Raw genomic sequence first — 24,313 nt, forward strand, 5'->3', positions numbered from 1 at the left:
CATCACATACGTAATTTGACCGAACTACGAGAAGCTATCACAGAAGAGTTCCACAAGGTACCAGTACAAGTCTGTCAAACTGCTTGTGACAACGTTGCTCTTCGTCTCCAGGCATGTATCGAGTTGAATGTTGCATTGGTGGACCATGCCAGGGAGAACAGAGATTAAAATTTTTGTAAGGGGAAGTATGAGAGTAATGCTGGAATGTTCAAGTTATGTTGCTACTTCTTTTTCTTTTTTTATTTTACCGCAGTCTCTAAAATATCATATACATAATTACTGGCTACCCTGTACACCTCATAAATAAAAATCCCCATTAATGAATGTACAGAATTGAAAACAGCAATAATTTTTCTCATAAAATTCCAGAAAAAAATCAAAAATTTATAATTTACTGATGTAATGAGTTGTGTTCAGAGGAATTTGATCAAAACTCTGCTCATAAATTTCCCGATATGTAACAATTCTTGGAAGGAATTCAGAAAATTCAGCATCAGATTCATCTTCTCTTTTTCCTGCTCTTTAAGTTTGACTGACGCTATTGCCATCGACATTTTCTGACACGTCGTTTTTTTTTTTTTTTTTTTTTTTTTGCTCCGTAATGTCAACAACATGGGTTTACACTTGCTACTCTACCTCACAACGCTGTGCTACGGGCCGCAGTGGCTCAGTGGTAAGAGCGTTCACTTCTAGTGCATCAGATCCTTGGTTAGATCCCAGTTCGTGCCAAGTGAGCTTTGTGGTGGACAAACAGTGTGTGCATGGGTTTTCTAAGGGTTCTTCCGTTTCCTCCCACTTTCTTCATACCACCATTTCATTCATTTCTCATCATCAATGTCTTCTTTAGCCTAGCTAGCATAATGTGGGACGAAAAACTTAAAGATGTCAACGCTGTGCTAACACAGGATGATCTTGAACCACATAAGTCAGTGCTCTATAATGTCAATGTTCGTACTATTCATCGGGAGAGAGGTAAATTGGAAACTACTGCAGGACCCATTAAAAACTGTAAACTCATGTTATACCTATCATAATCTGGGTTCTGGCTGACCCCCCTAGTTTTTACCTTCTAGCTCCGCCACTGGTGTATTTTCTTGTTGAAGACTTTACTAGATAATAATACTAAACATCGAACGCCACAACATCGACAACCAAAATATCGATAATCAACACATCGAAAACCAAAATACTTACTAAATCAAAATTTTGTTTAAAATAGTTTGTATCCACATCAAATACTTTAATTTTTTTTTTGCCGATACATCAAACAAAAACTTTGTGTAATTAAAAAAGAAGAATGCCTACAATACCATATTCCCTCACAATATTTTCATATTTATTTTTTGAAATGCACAAGATTGTAACACTGTATATTTTCTTGAAATGTCATGCCGACAAAAGGAAGAAGTTATTCATAAAGAACTGCTTTGTTTGTGACGTACGAAAATAATAAAAGAAAATATGAAACAAGAGAGACAGAGGGAGAGAGAGAGAGATTTGAGCTATGGTACTGCAGAAAGAAAGATAGGAAAAGGGAAGGAACGGGAAAAGGCCGTTATATGAAGACACATTAACATCGCATCTTCTAATTGAAGATACTCCTAACGAGCAAATAATTATTGCTGGCTGTCGAGTCATTTTTTCTTTTTCAAATTCGTTTTTTTTTTTCACTCTCTTCTTTTCTTCGGTTCGGTGGTCTTCGTTAGATACAGTTGAGGGATCTGTCTAGTTAGCACTTTTCCCATAAGGTACTCGCATATTACCTTTCCTTGCATATTATATATACAGTAAATATGAAGAAAATAATGGTTCGGCCATTCTTTGGTGTCACCTTCAAAACAAGAACACAACAAGTAAATAACAGTGGGAGGTTTACATTATATACTTTACATGGTATAATCTGCAACACATCATAAACTATATTTCATATGAAGAGAATATACTTTGTTGCCAGTAATCACACGCTATTTTTTCTCCCCACCACCATTTTTCTCTCCTTTATATCACTACATGTAGTTAAAATCCAAGAAAAAAAAAAAAAAAAGAAAAATGTATCAGTAATTAAATAACTTAATCATTATTGTCATTAACCTTGATTATTTTCGCTTTGTGACTCCGTTTACATGTTTCCAAGTTAAGTGAAAATTTTTGTTTTTTGCTGTTGACAAGGGCGCCGATTTCTCTGTCAATTTGGGGGAGCCCATTCAGACGCATATATGAGGATTTTGAAACAAATTGCATTCAAATTATGCCAAATATTGTAAATTTACAAATACAATAAGGGGACACACATGAGCTTTAAGGGGGGGGGGCCTCGGCCCACCGGGATCGGCGCCCTTGGTTGTTGACATAATATACAGTAAAGTATCATCGTTATTAGACAGTAAAGTATTGGTTTGTGCACGTAGTATTGTAAAATTATCGTGTCCAGCACGAATGTATGATGTGAACTAACAATAATAAGTTTTGGACTGGACTAAAATTCTGTGAAACGACAAACATTATTTATTTCAAATCATGGACAATGAATTTTCATTATCAGATCAATGTTAAAATGATATTTTAATTTCTATTTCTTTCAGCGCAACTTACGCTTCATTTACATGCACAGACATAAAAGAATTTCCATTTTATGTTGACTCTTTTCCCTTATCTATTTCTTAATGTATAAACATGCAGATTGTTCCTTTGTCCACATTCCAATGATCACCTTATCTGACGTCAATCTGCACATTTCATTAGCCTCTTGCCGATTCATTGAACGGAGAATTCAATAACCGATGCCTTTGTAGAAAGCCGACAGAAAGAGGACTCTTCGGGGAAGAGTAGATGAAGTCAGTCTACGATGAGAACGTAGTGAAAAACCCTCCGCGATTCTTGGTTTTATAATCTAAGCGTTACTCGTATTTATTAGGGTAATATACACATTTGTGTATATTTGTTTCTTCGATAAGAATGAATTTATTGTTGAAACAGCGTTCGTTCTCCGTATCGTTGAACGCTATAAATTGATTTAATTTTACTGCATCCGTACCGTACTTCTATTTAATCCATCTGGTCGTCCCTCACTTGAGCAGCATGTTCCTGCAGCCAGACAACAACACACCGAGAGAGTCGTCAATGGAGAATCGCCGAAATGTTCCAGACAGGTGCTGTTTAGACTCTGTTTCCAATTGAAAAGCATTGGTCAGGTCACGAACCCATTACCTCTGATCTACAAAGTTTAGTCTTAAAAATCCTAGGGTGGCTTGTCAGTTCTAAATTCCCGTCTTCTTAATTTTACTTTCGTTACTTTGAGCTACAAGAACTGATGGGACCATACTGCACAGTATGATGGAGCCAATTTTAGTTAAAGGCCTTCCCTACGTTTCTCATCCGATCTTCATCAAACTTAGCACAGTGGTTTATCTTGGCCTGTTTAGTATGCATGTAAAATATTACTTTTTCCAGACTTTTAGTTTCCGAGTTATAAACAACCAATATTGTTGATTTGAACTTAGTGGTAGTTTCGCAGGTAATTTTTCCCAATGTCTGCAGATGAAGTTGTTCGACCTTAATCAAATTTAACATGTTGGTGGGTCTTGATCTTCTTAGCACTGTGAACTGTTTTCCTATGCAGATTTTTTTTTCTTTCTGGAATTATGGACCATCATGGTGTCTTAGTCAAATTTTCGGAAGGTATTTCACAGATGAACACATTCGAACTTCAACAAACTTACCTACTTACCTAGTGAGATTTACTTACTTAGCATATATTTGAAATATTTCCTTGTTCAAAATTTTGGTTTCCGAGTTATGGTCCATCAAAGTTTTATGGACCTTTGAGGTTCTAAATTAACTGTAAAAAGACTAGATCGACATGTCAAACTAAATAAACATAAATAGGCAGATCTGGCCAGAGAAGAAAATGATATCATACATACGTTACGGACCATTGTCCATAGTAACATACACATATTATCGTTATAAAGTGGCGAAGTGGCATGAATAAACCACTTCCGGTTTTATCATTGGTCGCTATAGAGTAAGAATGGTAATCGATAGCAAGTAAGCACCTCAAGAATATATCCCTTTCCATTCTAATCTCTGTACTAATACCGGAAGTTGTAAAAACCTACGACTACCTTCGGTTTTAATATTAATTCAGAAAATATGACGGCACTCAAACCAAAGTTCTTTACGTGGTGTACACGTTACATAGCTAATTGTATTGTAGGTTAAAACCTTATTTGTTACTTACTATATTCCTTCACTTTGCTACTTGCTACATTTTTATTTGCGTACAGACAAACATTTTTTTCTTCATTTGTATACTTATACTCCCATTTTTACTTTCTAATAGGGAAACATTACTGTCATTTATAGTTAAAATAAAAAAAATATAGAAAACAAAACATAAACAAAGATAACTTGAAAAATTAAAAGGAGATGGCAACGCTGTAGTCTTAATACTATTTAATTACAGTGCGTCCAACCAGGCAGTGAGAAAACTGACGGATGTGATAAGATCTTGTAACATTATTATAAGGATTGTCCTTAATCTTTTTCGGAAACACGTTTGTAGTTACTTTTTAACGATTTTAAGGATATAAAAAAAATGGATTATACGAACGAAGTCAATTTAAAACAATTTATTGGCTTTGCGATGTACATTATAACAATATAATCATTATAGACGAGTAATATACAGACAATGCAGCAACAAATGAGGGGAAGAGGTGGGGGGAAACTCTTAAATACGAGTCTATTGTCATAAGCCAGTTTTTTAAACGTGGTTTACGATGTAACATGAAAGAAAATCCAGATAAGAAGAGGAAATATATGATTATAGCAAAAACACCACAGACTAGATAAATGATACAGATTCCACCATCGTATATAAAGTAATTAGATACTGAATAAGGCCTATTGCTGTGAATAAGTATATAAAAAAGAAAGAAATATAACACATATGTTACACTTGCAAGCCATTGAAGAATTAATGATATATGCTATTACTTTTTTTTCTGAGTACTTATTACCACATTTACGGAATAAGGATTAACACGAGAAGAGACTTAGGGAATTTATTTTTAAAAAGAGTGCTGAAAAAAATGTATATACACATTTTAACGAAAGAAAGCTACATATTGCGTGTTAATGCCAAAATTAATTATAAATATATCACAAGTTTGATACAAATTACATTAAATCACAATTCAAGTTTCCTGCACCTGTGCAGTTAACTAACTAACTAACTAACTCTATGGCCTATGGAACCCGCAGGTTCAGTGCCGCGTTCACAAAAGCTCTCCACTGACTTCTATCCTTAGCTAATTGCATCCAGTTTCTACTTTGTATTCCTATCTCTGCGAGATCCATCTTAATATTATCCTCCCATCTGCGCCTAGGTCTTCCTAATGGTCGTTTTCCTATGGGTCTTCCAGTCAAGACTTTGAAAGCGTTTCTACTTTCTTCCATTCTAGCTACATGACCTGCCCACCTAAGCCTCCTAGACTTGACGACCCTAACAATGTTGGGTAAGCCGTATAAACTATGTAGTTCCTCGTTATGAAGTTTCCGCCATTCCCCATTCTCGTTCCTCTTGGGTCCGAATATTCTTCTCAGGATCCTGTTCTCAAATACTTTCAGTCTATGTTCTTCCCTCAGAGTAAGTGACCATGTTTCGCAACCATACACGGAATAAGGATTAACACGAGAAGAGACTTAGGGAATTTATTTTTAAAAAGAGTGCTGAAAAAAATGTATATACACATTTTAACGAAAGAAAGCTATGCTATATTCGCACCTGTGCAGTTACTGTTCAAAATGTTTGCCCTTTTGTGGCCAGATATATTCTATATTGCAACGTATATGTTACCGTCAGTGGCGTATTTAGGGGGGTGGCTTCCGGGCTTAAGCCCCCCCCCGAAATCTTACTTAGTATCACTCACTCACTCTATGGCCTATGGAACCCGGAGGTTCAGTGCCGCGTTCACAAAAGCTCTCCACTGACTTCTATCCTTAGCTAATTGCATCCAGTTTCTATTTTGTATTCCTATCTCTGCGAGATCCATCTTAATATTATCCTCCCATCTGCGCCTAGGTCTTCCTAATGGTCGTTTTCCTATGGGTCTACCAGTCAAGACTTTGAAAGCGTTTCTACTTTCTTCCATTCTAGCTACATGACCTGCCCACCTAAGCCTCCTCGACTTGACGACCCTAACAATGTTGGGTAAACCGTATAAACTATGTAGTTCCTCGTTAAGAAGCTTCCTCCATTCCCCATTCTCGTTCCTCTTGGGTCCGAATATTCTTCTCAGGATCCTGTTCTCAAATACTTTCAGTCTATGTTCTTCCCTCAGAGTAAGCGACCATGTTTCGCAACCATACAGAACAACAGGCATGATTATTGTTTTATATATTTTAAGCTTCAAATTCCTCGACAGAATTCGCGACGACAAGAGATTTTGAACCGAGTAGTAACACGAATTCCCTGCTTTTAGTCTACATTTAATTTCTTCGTGAATATGATTTTCGTCTGTTAATATTGATCCTAAATATTTGAAAGTATCCACTTTATCAAAAGCATTATCTAATATTTTAACGCCTCCACAATTTGCAGTATTACGGTCCCGACGCACTTCCATGTATTTAGTTTTCTCTGCATTTACTTCTAAACCCATGTCCCTGCAAGCGTTTAATAAGATCTCTGCATTTATTTCTACTGTTCTCCTATCATCCCCTATTAAATTTACATCATCAGCATATCTTACTTACAAGGAAGGGTCACGCAGTGGCTCCGCTGAGATCCGAACGAGACAATTATGTTTGCATTTGACATGTTATAACTAGATGAATCCCAAAGTTATACGTGCCACCGGGCGGAATATCGTGAGTTACCAACATATTTTGTAATGTAAGAACTACAAAAAATTACCTGGCAGAATAGTTTGAACCGAGTCATTTGTTCGGAAACGGTTGGGTAAGTGGAAAACTCGGACAATACGTATTCCATCATTTCCAAGTACACACTTTTTTCGGATAAAAAAGTTTGCCCCAGGGTCCTTGCAGGGTCCCAGACGGGGTCCAACTCAAAATTTTCAAATGGCAAGGGGTGTTAAGTGGCACATCGTTTGAAAGCTGTTGTAAAATGAAAGAAAATGCAGCAAGTCTCGACTCTCTACGACAACCCTGTGCAAAATGGCGGAGGGTCAAAGTGTAAACAAAAACTTAATTGAAAAGTCCATAGTCACCCCTATAAATCTTAAACGGTAAGACAAATGTGAAAACAGGAAAGGAAGTGTGGCACTATTTTCAAAGTACAACAATTTAAGTGAAAACGTCTTGTCCCAGGGTCCCAGGTGGGGTCCAACTAAAAAGTTTCAAACGGTAAGAGAGGCAGAACATCATTTGAAAGCTCTTGTAAAGTGAAATAAGATGGAGGACATCTCGACTTTCTACGACAACCCTGTCCAAAATTGCGGCGGGTCAAAATGTAAATAAAAGCTTAATTGAAAATCTATGGCCACGTTGAATCCAAGATGGTTGCTTAAAACCTATATCGAAAGGATAAGCATACCAAACTGCTGAAGCTAGGGAAGCTAAATTTGGCATTAATGTTGATTAGTACGGTAGGTGACGAAAATGTTTAAAAACGCGACATCTTGAGTACAAAATGCCGCACTATGTATCGAACGCATATCCAGCTCACACCACTAGTGTTGGAGATTCGAAATGTGGTATTTGCGTTTATGGTTAACAGTAGGTATCCACAAAATATTAAAGAGTATAATCTGTAATCCAATATGGCTGTCAGCGTAAAAAATGAGTTCATATATAAATATGTTATTTCTTGGAATACTGTGACCAAACCAACATAGTTTGACGCAGCTCGATGTACTAAAATGACTTACACATGATTTAGTACTACTCGCCAATCTTGTAAATGATTTTTTTTTTTTTTTGTATATTTGGTATTGCGATCAAACCAACGTATGCCATGCAAATGTAACCATCACGAATACGTTGCAATAGAGCCCCAACCTACTGGTCCAGCAAGTCCTTTATGCATGAACTATGTATGACAAAATTAGAAAAAATACTCGAAGGTATTCAACTTTTGTTTAGTAGTATGAGTAGGAAGTCAGAGTTGTGTGTTCATCGCATATTCGTTATATTCAAGTAAATCATGTCGAGAGAACCGTGACGAACGTGCATTAACAACAAAACGTATGTGTTGTTACCGAATGAAATAATAGTTGCAGTGAATCAAAATTCAATTCTTCTTTACTCTTCCTATTGTTTCTAAATACATAATAGAGAAAAATAGATATTCAGATTCGTACTGTTATGAATGACATAGATTTTAAGCGGCCATCTTGGATTCAAGGTGAAGCTTTCGTTTACATTTTGACCCACCATAATTCTGGACAGTGTTGTCGTAAAAAGTCAAGACTTGCTCCATCTACTTTTATTTAACAAGATCTTGCAAACGATGAGATACTTTACCCTTCTTGCCATTTGAAACTTTTTAGTTGGACCCCACCTGGGACCCTGGAACAAGAGCTTAAATTGTTGTACTTTGAAAATAATGCCACACTCCCTTTCCTATTTTCACATTTGTCTCACCGTTTAAGATTTATAGGGATGACCATGGACTTTTCAATTACGTTTTTGTTTACACTTTGATCCTCCGCCATTTTTCACAGGGTTGTCGTAGAGAGTCGAGACTTGCTGCATTTTCTTTCATTTTACAACAGCTTTCAAACGATGTGCCACTTAACACCCCTTGCCATTTGAAAATTTTGAGTTGGACCCCGTCTGGGACCCTGCAAGGACCCTGGGGCAAATTTTTTTATCCGAAAAAAGTGCGTACTTGGAAATGATGGAATACGTATTGTCCGAGTTTTCCACTTACAAAACCTTTTCCGAACAAATGACTCGGTTCAAACTATTCTGCCAGGTAATTTTTTGTAGTTCTTACATTACAAAATATGTTGTAACTCACGATATTCCGCCCGGTGGCACGTATAACTTTGGGATTCATCTAGTTATAACATATCAAATGCAAACATAATTGTCTCGTTCGGATCTCAGCGGAGCCACTGCGTGACCCTTCCTTCATTTTAACGCCTCCACAATTTGCAGTATTACGGTCCCGACGCACTTCCATGTATTTAGTTTTCTCTGCATTTACTTCTAAACCCATGTCCCTGCAAGCGTTTAATAAGATCTCTGCATTTATTTCTACTGTTCTCCTATCATCCCCTATTAAATTTACATCATCAGCATATCTTACTTAGTATAGTAAAGGAAATAAAATATCTTGCAGAATTTTCACATTTCCAGGCAAAGCTCCCCCGAAAGTTAGCAAAGCCCCTCCCGAAACAAAATCGTAAATACGCCACTGGTTACCGTTCTCGTTCTATGGCGATAAATACTGTTGAAACGAGAAACAACTAATTTGAATTATTTCCGTTTTTCAATAGAGAGTTAACGGAGGAGATGGAACCTATTCTTTGGACACTGAATCAATAAAAAAATAAATAAATAAATAAAATAAAAAATAAACTCTTCTTGATATCTCTGATTGTTTTTACTTTGATAGCTGTCAACAGATGGACAGACTGACAAAGCCTTTCTACAGGGTGTTTCAAAACACCACCGACAACATTTGGGAGGTGATTCCTGACACCAAGATAAGACGAAAAGTATAGACCAACCTGGGTGCACAAATGCTTCCTTTCGGAGTTATAAGCTGCCGAAAACATGAAAAAATGAACTTTAAAAGGTCCACAGCTCCAATAGTATGGGACCTACCGTAGTCGGGTCAAGACTTCACTTAGGAACTAGTATTTGCCCTATCCAAATATTCAAGTTTCAGAATCCTACGGTACTTCCGCAACAATTTTTATAGAGGTAGTTGATGAGTACTTCAGATTATATACCAGTAGAAAAACCCCCTCCATAAAAATTGTTGCGTGAGTACCTTAGCATTCTGAAACACGTGCTTTTGGATAGCACACATATTACTTCCTAAGTGAAGTCTTGACCCGACTCTGGTAGGTCCCATAGTTTTGGAGCTTTGGACCTTTAAAGTTGATTTTTTTCATGTTTTCAGTAGCCTATAACTACGAAAGGAAGCATTTATATGCACCCAGGTTGGTCTATACTTTTCGTCTTATCTTAGCGTCAGGAATCACCTCTCAAACGTTGTCGGTGTTGTTTTGAAACACCCTGTATAATACTTCCGTCACTTACGTACAACATAGTTTGAAGTCTAAAAAGAAAAAAAAATCAGCTTTATCTTATTGTGTATGAAAATTGTTTGATTGATTTCATTCCTTCTCAGCTTGTGCTGCTCACTTCGCGAACTTAACATTTTCCTCAACCTAATTCCTATCATGACCCCATTTTATCACATCCTCTTGCTAGCGACCAGCTTATTATTTCTGGTTTGTAATAAGCTTGTGTGGGATTATTAATACACCTATTGTGGAGATCTCACAATATCTATCTATTTCTATAATCAGTAGAATCCATTTCTTGTATATAGTGTGGATACGGTAACTTTCCTAAAAGCTAATGGATTTAAACTTAATTTGATCAGTTCACATATTACAAATATCGAATCCGATCCATCATACTGTTTGAAAATGAATACCATTGGCAGGAGTGGGTTTTCTTCCATGGTAAGCATTAAAACAAAGACAAGAAATCGCTAATACGTTGAAAATGACTTGATAATGTTCGTTACGAAGAGTGAAGCGTACATTGCCATACAAGTGAAATCACTACCTATATTTTGTTGTTCCTTAACAGTATGCATAAAAATATGCCTAGGAGAACAAAATGGAAAATAATATTTAAAAATATTTTCTGAGATTCGACTCTTATCATATTTATCTTTCACGCGGACCCATTAATCCCTCTTGGGACCCCCTACCTCCTAGGAGTAGTGACACCGCAGGTTGAGGAACCCTGCTCTACACAACGTTAAATGTTCTATTGATCGCCGACAGAGTTGCAGACGTTTGAACGCAGACCCGTGATGACGCAATCTTTAATGGGATCGCAGGGACATTTTTTTACCTACCTTAAACACAACACGCCTTATGCAGAGTCGTTTTGACACATGATTAGCGTCTTACTAAAGGCCTGACTATTACAGGAAACTTATGTTAGTCGAAGTCTTTAGTATAGCACTAATCACGCGTCAAAACGACTCTGCATAAGGCCCAAGATGTCTAGAAGTGCCGTGAGGAGGAAGACTATGTTGCCTGAGGAGCTTCCCCCATCCCTCTCCAGCGTCGTCGCTGGTATAGACTCTTACTCAAAATACATTGAAGAATATTTTACTGGTTAGTAGTTGACTGTTTGTTGGTTGGTGTGAATAATTCTCCTCTCACCACTAGCGCTGTTGGTTTTGATCCACGCGGATACAAACCGAAGTAGTGTAAGATTAGTACAAATCGTAGAAACCTTGTTATTTCTGCATAGTATAGATTTCAAAAGAAAATGAAATGGAGAAAGTGAAAACCAACACTTGAAAATATATATACAAAGTTCTGAAAAGTTCGGTTTTTGGTCCTATATGTTAGGATGAAGCGCCCGCGCATATGCATTTAGAGACATGTCAATAAGCGTTCCCTATCGTGCAAATCAACGAATTGAAGCTGTGGTACCTCTGCGACCAAGTTAATGGAGTTGTGTGAAAACTCGTGTCATTGCAAAATTAAGCAAAGCGTTAACATGAAGTTTTGCTTTAAATTACGGAAAACGGCGACGTAGACTCATGGGGTGTTGATGCAAGTGTATGGTGTTGAAACATTGCGTAAAAAGTGTATGCTTGAGTGGTTTAAACGCTTCAGAGACGGGAAGGAAGGTGTCGCGGATGAGCCGCGTTCGAGTCGACCGTCAACAAACACAATTCCAAAATTCGAACGAATGCGACGGATGCTTGAGGATGATCGTTGGCAGTCTTTAAGAATGATAGCAAAAGAGTTGAAGATAAGCAAAAACAGTGTAAGCACTATTGTTCACGAATATTTGGGGGAAAAAAACGGAAGATTTGTGCCCGGTTTCGGTTTGTACCGCACACCCACACAGACAAGCGGAAGCAAACTCGGATGGAACCATCTGGAGATTTCATCGATATGTTTGGCCGGAATTCGAAGTTTTTGGAAATCATTATTAGAAGAGGTGAGATCTGGTGCTACCAATACGATCCGGAAACCACGTGACGGAGTGGACAGTGGAAATTCATCAACGACAACGCCCGACCGCACACTACGATCCGCATGCTCCACTTTCTGGCTCAACAGAAGATGACTGTTCTTCAACATCCTCCTTATTCTCCTGACTTCACCGGCAGAATTCTTTTAGTTTCCCTGCCTTAAAATAGCCCTGAAAGGCTTACACTTCGCAGACGTCACGGATATCCAACAACGCGTGACCACTGTGCTTCGAGCGATTCCGCAAGAAGTGTTCCTGACAGCTTCCAACAGCTTTACAATCAGTGTCAGAAATGTGTTGTAGTTAATGGTGATTACTTTGAAGGTCAGTAAAAGTATTTTATTTGTAATTCTTGTTTCATTTATTTTCTGAGACCATTCACTTTATTTTCCAAACGCACCTTGTATTATCTGCTTTATACTGTATTTTCTCACTACTACGCCAACGAGGAAGGCGAAGCGACGTATCATGTTCACTTTAAAGATTGTATATTGTGTCTTTATTATTGAGTACTTATATATACGGTAAATACATGCATTTCAAAACAAAGTTTTGGAAGCTAATCACATAAGAAATATTACTTTAGGATTTTTTCAGAGAATTTTGTCCGGAGAAGGCAACGTCAAATTATCAGGAAACTGCAGTAACAGTATATTTGTTGAAGAATGTGCTGTGCCCAAGAGTAACATGTGATGGCAGTTTAATATATGAATATCATAGCTCAGAGAAGTGGATTTGTCCAATTTTGGAAGCTCCCTGAAAATGTGCTTGTGCTCTTTATTGACCATAGAGGAGTGCAGACCAAACTTCGCACTAGAGGGAAAATCCAGTTTTAGTAAGCTTATATAATCTATATAGTGCAACTCCATTCAAATTCATAATATCTATACGCGTATATATTATGATAGCCCTTGCAGTTATATTTCAGTGTAGAGTTTTGACACACACACACACACATATATATATGTGTAGTTCAAAGTTAGAGATAGATAGATAATGATAGATTTAGTGAATAGAGAAAGAGAGAGGGGTGTAAGGGAATCATGCTTGTTCCAACTGCGTTAGCAGAGTGGCATGTCAAACGTGTGGTTTGTATCCATATTTCGTGGGTCAGCAGGTCATACTGAGTCACTGGTCTATTACAGCCACCAAGTCTGAAGGATAACAGGTCTAACAACTTTCGGGTTAGCGGTCACGAAATCTTATCAACTCCTATCAAATCTTATCACGAAATCCTATGAAATATATACATAAAATATATATCAAGCTGTTCTTTGCGCCAATAAATGACGCTCCTGACCCTAGTGTGAACTTATGATGCAGAGAATCATGTGCATGGATTTTCTCACAGTGTCCTACCATTTCACCAATCGTTTCGTATAATCATTCACTCCCCTTTACTATTCCTTTCCTTTACTCTAAAGAGCATAACTGTGAAACGTTAAATCAAATATTTCATTCAATTCGTCTCTATTTATACCTATATTTATAGATATAAATGTGAATAGTATATTGTGATCTACTTATAATCAAATATATACAGCAGATATATGCAGAAACTATGCGGCAATAAAAAGCAAACGATGAAATGTATTTTTTGAAAAAAAAAAACTAAGAGAAATATCAAACAGTTTTGTTTTAGTGTTTTCATGAATCATGCATGCAGAAGGAATTTCAAAGAGAAACGTTTTAAGTTCATATATATATATATATATATATATATATATATATATATATATATATATATATATTCCATCGCTTTTCCCTCTTTCTGAAAGGAGTGACATATATATATGAATAGTGGTACTGTTCACACAACTGATAAAAAAAAGAAGATTAAAGGATCCATTTAGTATTTATGTAAATATTGTCAATGTCCATAACGTCCTCCCCTTCTCTCTTTCCCGAGTACAGTTTATGAACTGACAAAAAAGGGATCCGCCGCGTAAATTGAGAAATAACTGTGACAGCTATGCTATAACTCGCCTTCGTGCTTCAGAGGGTTTATGATGTATCCAAAACTCCATGCGTGTTGGCTGTGAAATGTTTTCTCCATATAAACAATTCGCTTTTATTATTATTATTATACACAGATACATACGAGAGTCAACATCAAAGCATGTTCATTTGCTAGTGACGTGGCGCGTGATACTTTTTGATAGTTTTTTTTTTGATGGGGAAGATTTTTTTAAAAAAAAGAGAAATAAATAACAATAAAAGTAAAATAAATCAGATGAGTGAAATGACAACCGGAAGTTTGGGGTTTGTAAAAATAATTAAATTGAAATATTTAGTGCAAATACACTGCAAAGTCATTTAAGGTTTTGCTAGAGTTGGGGTGGGTAACAAGGTTCTCAATCGATTCTCTTGGGTTAAAGTTTTAGAGTCCCTTTCATCACCGAGACTATATAAGACATGGATCTATAGTTTATGATGACATACAAATCACTGTAATATGTTCAAATTTCGAAGATTTTCCCACTGGTAATTGATATCGAGATCCCGTTCACCAAAGGTGCGTGCTAGCCACTGAACCGATATAGAAAAGAAAATCGAATCTTTAAGTTGTACATTCCACGGTTATGCTGGTTATGCTAAAGGAAACCGTAATGATAAGAAATGAATAAAATGGTGGAATGAAGAAAGTTGGAAGAAATGGGAGAACTCCGAGAAAACCCACGCACACGATGTTTGTCCACCACAAAGTTTACTTGGCGCGAGCTGGAATCGAACCGAGGACCCCATGCACCAAAGGTGAACGCTCTACCATTGAGCCACCGCTGCCCGAAGTTTTACGTCCCATGTTTATGCCGGCTAGGGTAAAGAAGATGATGCATAAAATAATGGAATGAAGAAAGTGGGAGAAAACGAGAGAACCCCGAGAAAACCCACGCACACGTTGTTTTTTTCCTTTTGGTCTTAGCCTTCATATGTTCTTGTTGTTCTTTCAATATATAAAACCTAACTTGGTTCTTTTATTTCTTTCTCTCCAAAATTTACTCTATCGCTCCCAGTCGTACGTACGAAATGGTTTTCTTACTGATGCTGTACGCACCTTTGGGAGACCCGGGTTCGATTCCCAGCGGAAGCTCGTATGGTTCGGATTCCGGAGCTCATGTGGTTAATCAGTAGGTCACGTCTCATGTAGCCTTGCTGCTGAAAGGGAGAGTTATACTCAAAATCAACTCGACTCAGCTCTTACTGATGCTAAAGTTCATATTACTCTCACCTTTTTTACTTGTGAGTAGTGATGGGAGAAAAACAATTACTGATATTGTGATCGTTGAAAAAAAGATCGAATTCAGGATTTCAACGGGTTTACATGTTTCATGGTTCCTACATAATGTAGATATAATCGTTTTAGGTAACTGTTTGGTGGTTAGTTTTTACCAATGTATGTACTGGATTCTTTCAAAATCTTTTTATTAGTTAGTGCGAACAAAAATCTGATTTCTCACACAATAGACTTGCCAGATTTCTGAAGCTCCAAACCGGGACATTGTTAATGACAATATTTTATCAAAAATTCTGGTGAGAAATTCTCAACTGAACAAGACACATACACATTGAAAATTCATAGTGTGTGTGTGTGTGTGTGTGTGTTTTTAATTAACAAGGGAAGGTCGCGGGGTGTTACTCTCACTTCATACCGATACTACGCTCAATCGACTTCTTTTTACGTATAAAACAATTACGCAAATGAAAAAATTCTCGCAAGTGTATTTGAATTATGAGCATTAAAAGTTCAAAATTGAACATATTTTGCAGAAAGTTTCAAGTAACTATTTTTCTTTTTAAAGAATGCTTCATTTTTAGTATCGGAGGGTTTTTGTTGGGTGGCCAGCACAATGGTGAGGTCAAACAATACGCATTTGGCAACATAAGGACACTTATTAGGAAGGAGGTAAAGGGTAATAGCGCCTTAGAAATTGCAAATTGGCTTTTGTTTGGCAAATCGGTCGAGAGGATGATAAATTGTATTTTCCACCCGTACTCGACTGTATTGTCATACAAATATCACTTTCCTGTGTGTCCATCCCCAAAACGAGGAGGAAAGAAAGAACTACGACACATTATTTAGACTTATACTTTTCACTTGAATGAACCTTTAAAAAAAATGTTCTTTATTTTATCAAAACATTCACTGCAAGTCATTGTAAATTTCATTTTGCAAAGCATTAGTCCTCTCACTGTTGACTTTTCCATTAAACTTCCCTATGGAAAAAGCGCTAGAGGTTGTTAAATAACTTTGCAACTAGAAACTAAATTTCTCCGTCTGACCGGGACTAAACACGAAACCGGCCGGAACGCCGGAACGACCTCTCAAAACCGGGACTGTCCTGGTCAAACCGGGAAGTCTGGCAAGTCGATGTTTTAATCTCTCAGCCTTCGTCTGTCAACACCATCTCAATCATATCACAGTTTCGAACAATGGTGATACACTGATGACAGAATAAGAAGATACTGCGAACTAATAAAAGCAAAATTTCAAGTGGTTAATGTCGATAAGTCCTTCAAGGAAATTTTGAAAAAACAACAACTAAAATACAATTGAAAGGTAATTAATATTTGTGTAATGTACTTGAGTTGAGTGTCTCTTTCAGAGCATGTATTTTTAATATCAGTTTCATATTAACAGGTGCCATGGTTATAGTACAGCATCAATTTTAAAATTTTCAAAAAAAAAGTTTTTTTTATTTTCTTCAAAACTACGCATGAGGTTTTACACTTACTTATATCGTTTTGTTCAGCTCAATCAGATTTATCGAGTGGCATATGTTTCATGACGTATGGACAAGTTAGCTTTTCGTTAAACACTATTAGTATTGCAGAATTACCATTTCTACTTTTTGTACTGGTGTCATATCAGAAGGGTCCGGACAAAAGGGCGAGGACAGAAAAGGCTAGAGTCAAAAAGGCCCTGCGACAAAAGGGCCCCATGTCAAAAAAAAAAAAGCCTGAGATATAACCTGAAAAGTATAAAAATGCTTACTCTCGCTTAAAAATGCTTAAAAGTATAAAAATATTCTGTGAACAGTACTGATTTATTTATGTTGAGAGAATACACATGTGGATCTTTATACAGGGTTAGTCAAAAGTATTACGACAGATCAGTAATAACCATACGGGGACGGAGGAAAAGTACTAGGTGTTGCAGGTAAGTATTGATGCGAAAACTGCATTGAATAGAGTATGGGTCTCATGGCAGATACCTTGGATTCCGGCAAATTGAATATCGCACAATACTTTTTAAATGGAAAGGAGTATGTTTGACCCATGAGTTTAGGCTAGAATGGGCTCTTTTAACTTGGGACCTTTTTGACTCGGCCCTTTCTGTCTAGGCCCTTCTGACATGGAATCTTTTCTACTACTGTTACTAATGAAGTATCAATTTATATTTGAAAGGAAAATTAAAAATAAAACCTTTTCGTGATAATCAATAAAATTACAGAATCTCTTATCATTGGTGTTCTGGATTACATTCACATTCACAATGCAATAATCCACTTTCTTATGCGTAAATATATATATATATACATATTTTGCTTGAAGCAGCAAAGAAATAAGGTATCTCTATTTGACAAGTGCACAATTGCGAAATTTACTTTCAGATTTATTAATGCTAAAAGCTTATACGAGTGTTTGTGTTTATCTTCTTCTTCTTAGCCATTATAACAAATACAATGAACATTGTCGTATACGAGATGACTGCATGAGCACATTCATTGCAAAAGGGGCAATTTCACTTTTTATTTGCATTGCATGCTGGGTAAAGATTCAACGAGATGGCTGTCGACGGGGTCGGAAAGCATGGACATAGAAACAAGAAACGACCTTATATTCTACACAAAGTCTTGTCAAGTAGAATAGAAACGAGAAAGAGTTCTTTAAAAATTATATATACGTCGTAAACAAGTTATAAACAGCAAGGTTGTGTGAGAAAACACGCAATATATGAATATACGTTGTGTACGTATATACATATGCATGCAACACTTATATACTTATAAAAATTAGAAGACGTGGGCTTGTTAAAGGATAACAATATAGGGCCTAATATGAAGTATATGACATACTTTTATATCTAATTTATATAACGATAGTATATATGATGGCTAATTCACTTTTTCAGAATATTTTTCGAGTAAATTGATGTTTTATTGATGAAATTATCACCAATCCCGTATTTCGGGATATCAGGGGTAAAATTTTGTTCCTTATCTTTGGTTCGTTAAACACCATATGCGTGGGTTTTCTCGGGGTTCTCCTGCTTGTTTTCCAGTTTCTTCATTCCACCATTTCATTCATTCCCATCCTCACTGTCTTCTTTAGCCTGTACAGTATACGTGTGGGACGTAAAACTCAAAGATTTCAGTTCATTTTGTTTGTTTATTTTGAGGAAGAACTGACAAGATTTATTTTAAAAGAAAGGAAACATTAAACCGAGATCTGTTCCATCTTTGTTAATGCATTCCATTGATTCATATGGAGAAGTTCTTTTCGTTTCTTTGAAATGTTCAAGGATTTGTTCTTCTACTCTAGTTAAAGATCCCTTTGTCAAAACAAACTTGTAGTACAAAAAAATATAAATAAATTTAACATTACTTAAATTAGGTTTCTTATTAGTTTATTTAAACAGTTATGTATTTTCACAAAGCTACGGACTAAGTTTAATTAAATACTTTTGAATTTTCACAAATTTAGGAACCAAGCTTATTTAAATAGTTTTGAATTTGCGAAAAGCTGCGGGCTAAGCATAATTAAACACTTTTGAATTTTCACAAAGCTAGGGAGAAAGCTTATTTAAATAGTTTTGAATTTTTACAAAGATAAGTGGCAAGCTTATTTAAATAGTTTTGAACTTTGTAAATCTAGATAGCAAGCTTATTTCAGTAGATTTGAATTTTCACAAAGCTAGGAAGCAAGGTTATTTAAATATATTTGAATTTTCACAAAGCTAGAGAGCAAGTTTGTTAAATAGTTTTGAATTTTCACAAAGGTAGAGAGCAAGTTTAATTAAATAGTTTTGAATTTTCGCAAAGTTAGGGACCGAGGCTAATTAAACAGTTTTGAATTTTCACAATGTTAGGGACCAAACTTATTTAAATATTTTTGAATTTTCACAAAACTTTGGACTAACCTTATTTAAATAGTTTTGAATTTTTTCAAAGTCAAAGAGCAAGCTTAATTAAATAGTTTTGAATTTTCACAAAGCTAGGGAGCAAGTTTATTTAAATAATTTTCAATAAGTAATCAGAAAAATCAAACCATTAAAATTTCAACTCATACCATAGTTTCAAAGAAAGAAAGTAAGGTAAAAGGAGAATATTTCTTTCATCATGCATTTACTGTAAATCAACAGCCTAAAAATAGAGATGCTGCACATAGTCCCATGGCAAATTAATGAAGAAATTTTGAATTTCTTCAGCGAAAATTTTTAATTGTAACTCATAATTAATAACTAACAGTATCGATAAAAAAGATCCGAAAGAAATCAATTTGTTTACATTTGTTTGCATAGGTTAGCATAAGTTCAAGTTTCTTTAAAGAATCCACTAACTAAGTCTTCGTTTGGTAACTTTCTAATTAGGCAATCTTCACAATTAGTCAAAATGGAACAACTAGTGAAGAATGATCTCTCTCTAGTTTCATCCTGTTCTGAAGATTCCTTGAAACAAATTGCATGTCATATGCAAGCTCTTGAAAGGATCTACTGTATACTAGACATATTTTCTTTCGTCAACCTTTTAACTTTCGAAATATCTAGTTTTGAAAAAATCTTCGACCCATCAACTATGCCGATATCTCAACTTAATGCTATCTTCTATGATTGCGTCTCACATATGCTAAATGCGGTTGCACACTGATCTTATTCACATATTTATTTTATTCGTAAATCATCTGCTTCTCTAAATCACCAATGACCCCCCCTTACCTTTGCTGACCTTTTTGACCAACTTCCTGAGACTTTAAGGCCAAAATAACAGTACCTTTAGATAGGGCTTGGTCAACGTCTACCTTCTGGGGACCTTGGCAATGGAACTGTAAATGAACCCCTTTCTTGAGACTTGTGAGCGACTCTAGTTCAAACAAGTCTGATTTCTCAAAGACTTTTTCGTGCTACGTAATTCCCGGTATAAAATCTATTAGTGATGATCAAATGCAAGACCAAGACCAAGACCGAGGTGGTCTTGGTCTTGCACATCCAGTCTTGGTCTTGGTCTTGCACTGGAACCTTTGGTCTTGGTCTTGGTTGCAAGAGTCTTGCAAGTCTTGCTTTTAAAATAACTTATGCTTTTCATATGTAAATTTTACTCTGGATATAAATTCTACAATGCGCCAATAGTAACGGAAATAAAATGTATGTTTCTAAATGTAATATAGTTTACCTTCCTGTAAGTATGATGATAGTGTACAATATAGGCAATGGCCTTTATTTTTTTAATGGGTGCCTACTCTTCACTACTTATAAGATAAATCACAACGTTTCGTAATATTTTAATTTTTTTTTAAAGATACAATACTCCACTGGTTCCCAAACTACCCCTAAGACGCATGACAGAAAATCAAGACGACACAGATTACAGAAATATCATGAATTTCAAAATTATTTTTACACGCTAAAGGCGTCAGATTCTTTTCCTCTCAACCACGATTAGCTAATCTTTGCATTGAACAAACTTCCAATTATTGAGATTTTGCTTTACTGAGTCAAATATGTACTCTATGGGGCAGAAACATTGGCATTACGCAAAAGCGATGAAAAAATGAAGACTTTCGAAACGTGGGCATGGAGAAAAAAGGAAAGAATTAGCTGTGTTGAACGGAAAACGAATGAGATATTAGAAATAGTAGCAGTAGGGGAGAAAAGAAGAATTTTAAATGCAATTAAGAGGAGGAAGAGGAACTGGTTGGAACATTAGCTGAGGAGGAACTGTATTATGAGGGAGTGCTAGAGGGTATGGTGGAAAAGAGAAGGAGGGAGAGGAGGAGACTGTAGTTGAAGGAAGGTATTAAAACAGAAAATTACTACGTCAAGACGAAGAGACCAATTGAGGACCACCGTGCATCGAAGATTGTCAGTTGCAGTTAGTAACCTGCCCCAATAATGGCAGAATAGCTATTATGATGATGATAATATTGATATGTTTAGCAATATTGGTCAAAGAAGAGAGAGAAAAATTAAAATAACAATGATTATAATCAAACCACTTAATATTTTAGAATAATTTGAGTGAAAAGTGAAAACGGCTCACCTGTCGATGTCTTTTGTGTAAATTCAATTTATATAAATACTTTTGACCTATATTAGAAATACAAAATAATGGCATCAAACTCCAAGTTATTTGAAATAACCGTACAAAATCACTCTCATTTGATAATATGGATTATTTATTGTATAATGTTATATCGCTCAATCCTCGATGTACCGTATACCTAAGGAGGCTAAAAGTTACCTTGATAAACAATTATTCAACGTATAAGCATCCGCCCATGAAATCAAACTTGCGGTCACATGCACTAAATGTTTTGTCAATGTCATGAGAATGTTATTTCGATATTAATTTTATGAGTATACATTAAAAATTTCTAACGGATGCTTGAGCCTCGGAGTCAAGGCCATACCCATGTAATCGGCACCTATGGTGCATGGAATTACTAATGTTCAATACTACATTTCTCTTTAGTTTTGTAAGAAGAACACCACTAACATATTTTGAAATGAAATGAAATATCTAGTTTAACGTCCCACGATTATGCACGAGGCTAAGGGAGACGGTGATGATGAGAAATGAATGAAATGGTGGAATGAAGAAAGTAGGAGGAATAGGGAAATCCCGAAAAAAAAACACGCACACGGTGTTTGTCCACCCGAAAAAAAAGCTCACATGGCGCAAGATGACATCTGTGTGGCTTGAAAATGAGTAATAATTACAGAAAATGCGAACAACCGATTCAGGAAACGACATACTGTAGCTATATGCTACAGGGGCAGATCGACTAACATGGATTGCATGAACACATTCACTGCAGCGGCATTTTTACTGAAGCCAAGAAATTCAAGTGAAAGATGTAATCATTTTTCCCCTTCTTTTTTACATTCTATAAAAAATTCAAGTAATACCGGTACGGTACTTGTGCAAGACTCTTGCGCAAGAGCATTGGTCTTGGTCTTGGTCTTGCATCGGGAATACTGGTCTTGGTCTTAAGGCCAATCTACACCATAAAAGATCTTGTACAAGATCTTGTAGCTGTCATAAAAAAATCTTGAAACCCAATCTTTCTATTTACTGTCTACACATATCAACTTCTTGAAAGCAAGAAAGACATTTCCACCCATGCAGCACTGCGCTCTAGTGGACAAATAGTGAACCTTCTCATTACAGGGTTCTGCCTGGATGACAAAAGGGTTTACCTGAATCACCTGAATGAAGTCTATCTATATATTGTATTTTTCTTCACATTTATGTGGTTTTCAGATATTCACTATTTTTAATTAAGAGTTCAAATACAGAATTACACACCTCCAATTTTAAAAAATCCTTACATTTGACCTTTTTCTAAACAAAGAATCGCAAAATTTGAAATATTAAAGAAATTGGCCTTCATTCCCTCTTCAACATCGAATTTTTTGACAACGCTGCAGCATGTGTTCAGTTATTTATAACAAGGAGTTGATATGCCGAGTTTCACGTCCCTTACTTAAGGGATTTCTAAAATACTCTCGGTAAAACATTTGAACACCCATTACCGCTTCCCCATTTGAGTTCGTATTTTAATTTAAAATCCTTTCTGATTCCTTGCTATCATATTAAAATGATTTTTCTTCCAAATATCACATTTTTTAGTATATTAGTATGACCTGGGCCAGTGGTGTAACTACAATGGAGCGAGTGAAACAGTTGCTCCAGGGCGCACAGTAAAAGGGTGCATGTGCGAACGGACTTTATGCAAAGAATGTTTGAAATCATTTCAAAAGGTACGCTATGACTATTAGCAATTAATTGGCAACAGCCGATACCGGAGGCGGATCCAGGAATTTTTGAGGGGGCGGGCAGGTTTGAAAAATAAACTTGAAACATTTTTCGATATTTGGTTCGCTAACTAAAAGTGTGGACTGCAGTGCTTCATAATTCGTATTTATCTCCACCCTTCTAGAGGCGTCCCTGAGGAGTGGCGAACGCACCCAGAATCTTCCTTTTGAAAGAAGTTTTATATATATTTTTTTCCTACAGCCTTTAAACAAGCGCTCCGTTAGGGACTAATTTATATATTTTACTCCTCATGGAATATGGATTTCTCTCAGGATTAGAAACCTGCTTGTGTTTGATTATTTTTGAAAGTATATTTTAACATCAAAAGATGATATTATATTACGAAAGTTTCTATTCTATCCATTAATTAAATCACATCTAAAAGTGAGACAAGTGTAATATCAGAGAAGGGGGATGGGATAACGAGTCAGTTGTTACGCCATGCCAGCTCTGTTGGCCCGTGTTTCACGATGCGAGCAGGTGCTTTCACGATTCATCTTACAAATATCTCCCAAACCGTTACTCCCTGTTTAAAATCTTAGTGAACCTTCTTTGTAGAAATAGTCTTAGAAATAAAATGAAAAACGAACAAACAAGCCAGACTGTACGATAACGAAGATATGAGTGATACCGTAAACGCTTCCAGAGGGAGGGGGTCTCGATTTTTACAAATATCCCCTAACCAGTTACTTCCAGCTATAAATTGTACTGAATCGTATTTGTACTACGTAATCTTAGGGGGGAAAAAAGAGTGAACGCGCTAGGGTATATAGTAACGAAGATATGAGTGATGCCATAAACGCTTCACAGGGGGGTTTAGGGGAATAGCGGGATAAGCATCGGGGAGAATTTAGGAGAATTTTGAGAAATTATACCTTTACATGTGCGCTAACGATTGGTAGATAATTCATCTTGCTACAAATTTGTTCTGACATTTTCCCTTCATTGACCGGGCTAGTGGGCAATATATATACAGTATATATAACCGGGTCACGGATAATTCGCAACAGAAAATGAAAAGGGGTCAATTCCCACCAGGAAAGCAAAAGGAGATAGGTTAT

This window comes from Thermobia domestica, chromosome 12 (assembly GCF_964235325.1).
Source record: "Thermobia domestica chromosome 12, izTheDome1.hap1.1, whole genome shotgun sequence".
Taxonomy (NCBI): Eukaryota; Metazoa; Arthropoda; class Insecta; order Zygentoma; family Lepismatidae; genus Thermobia; species Thermobia domestica.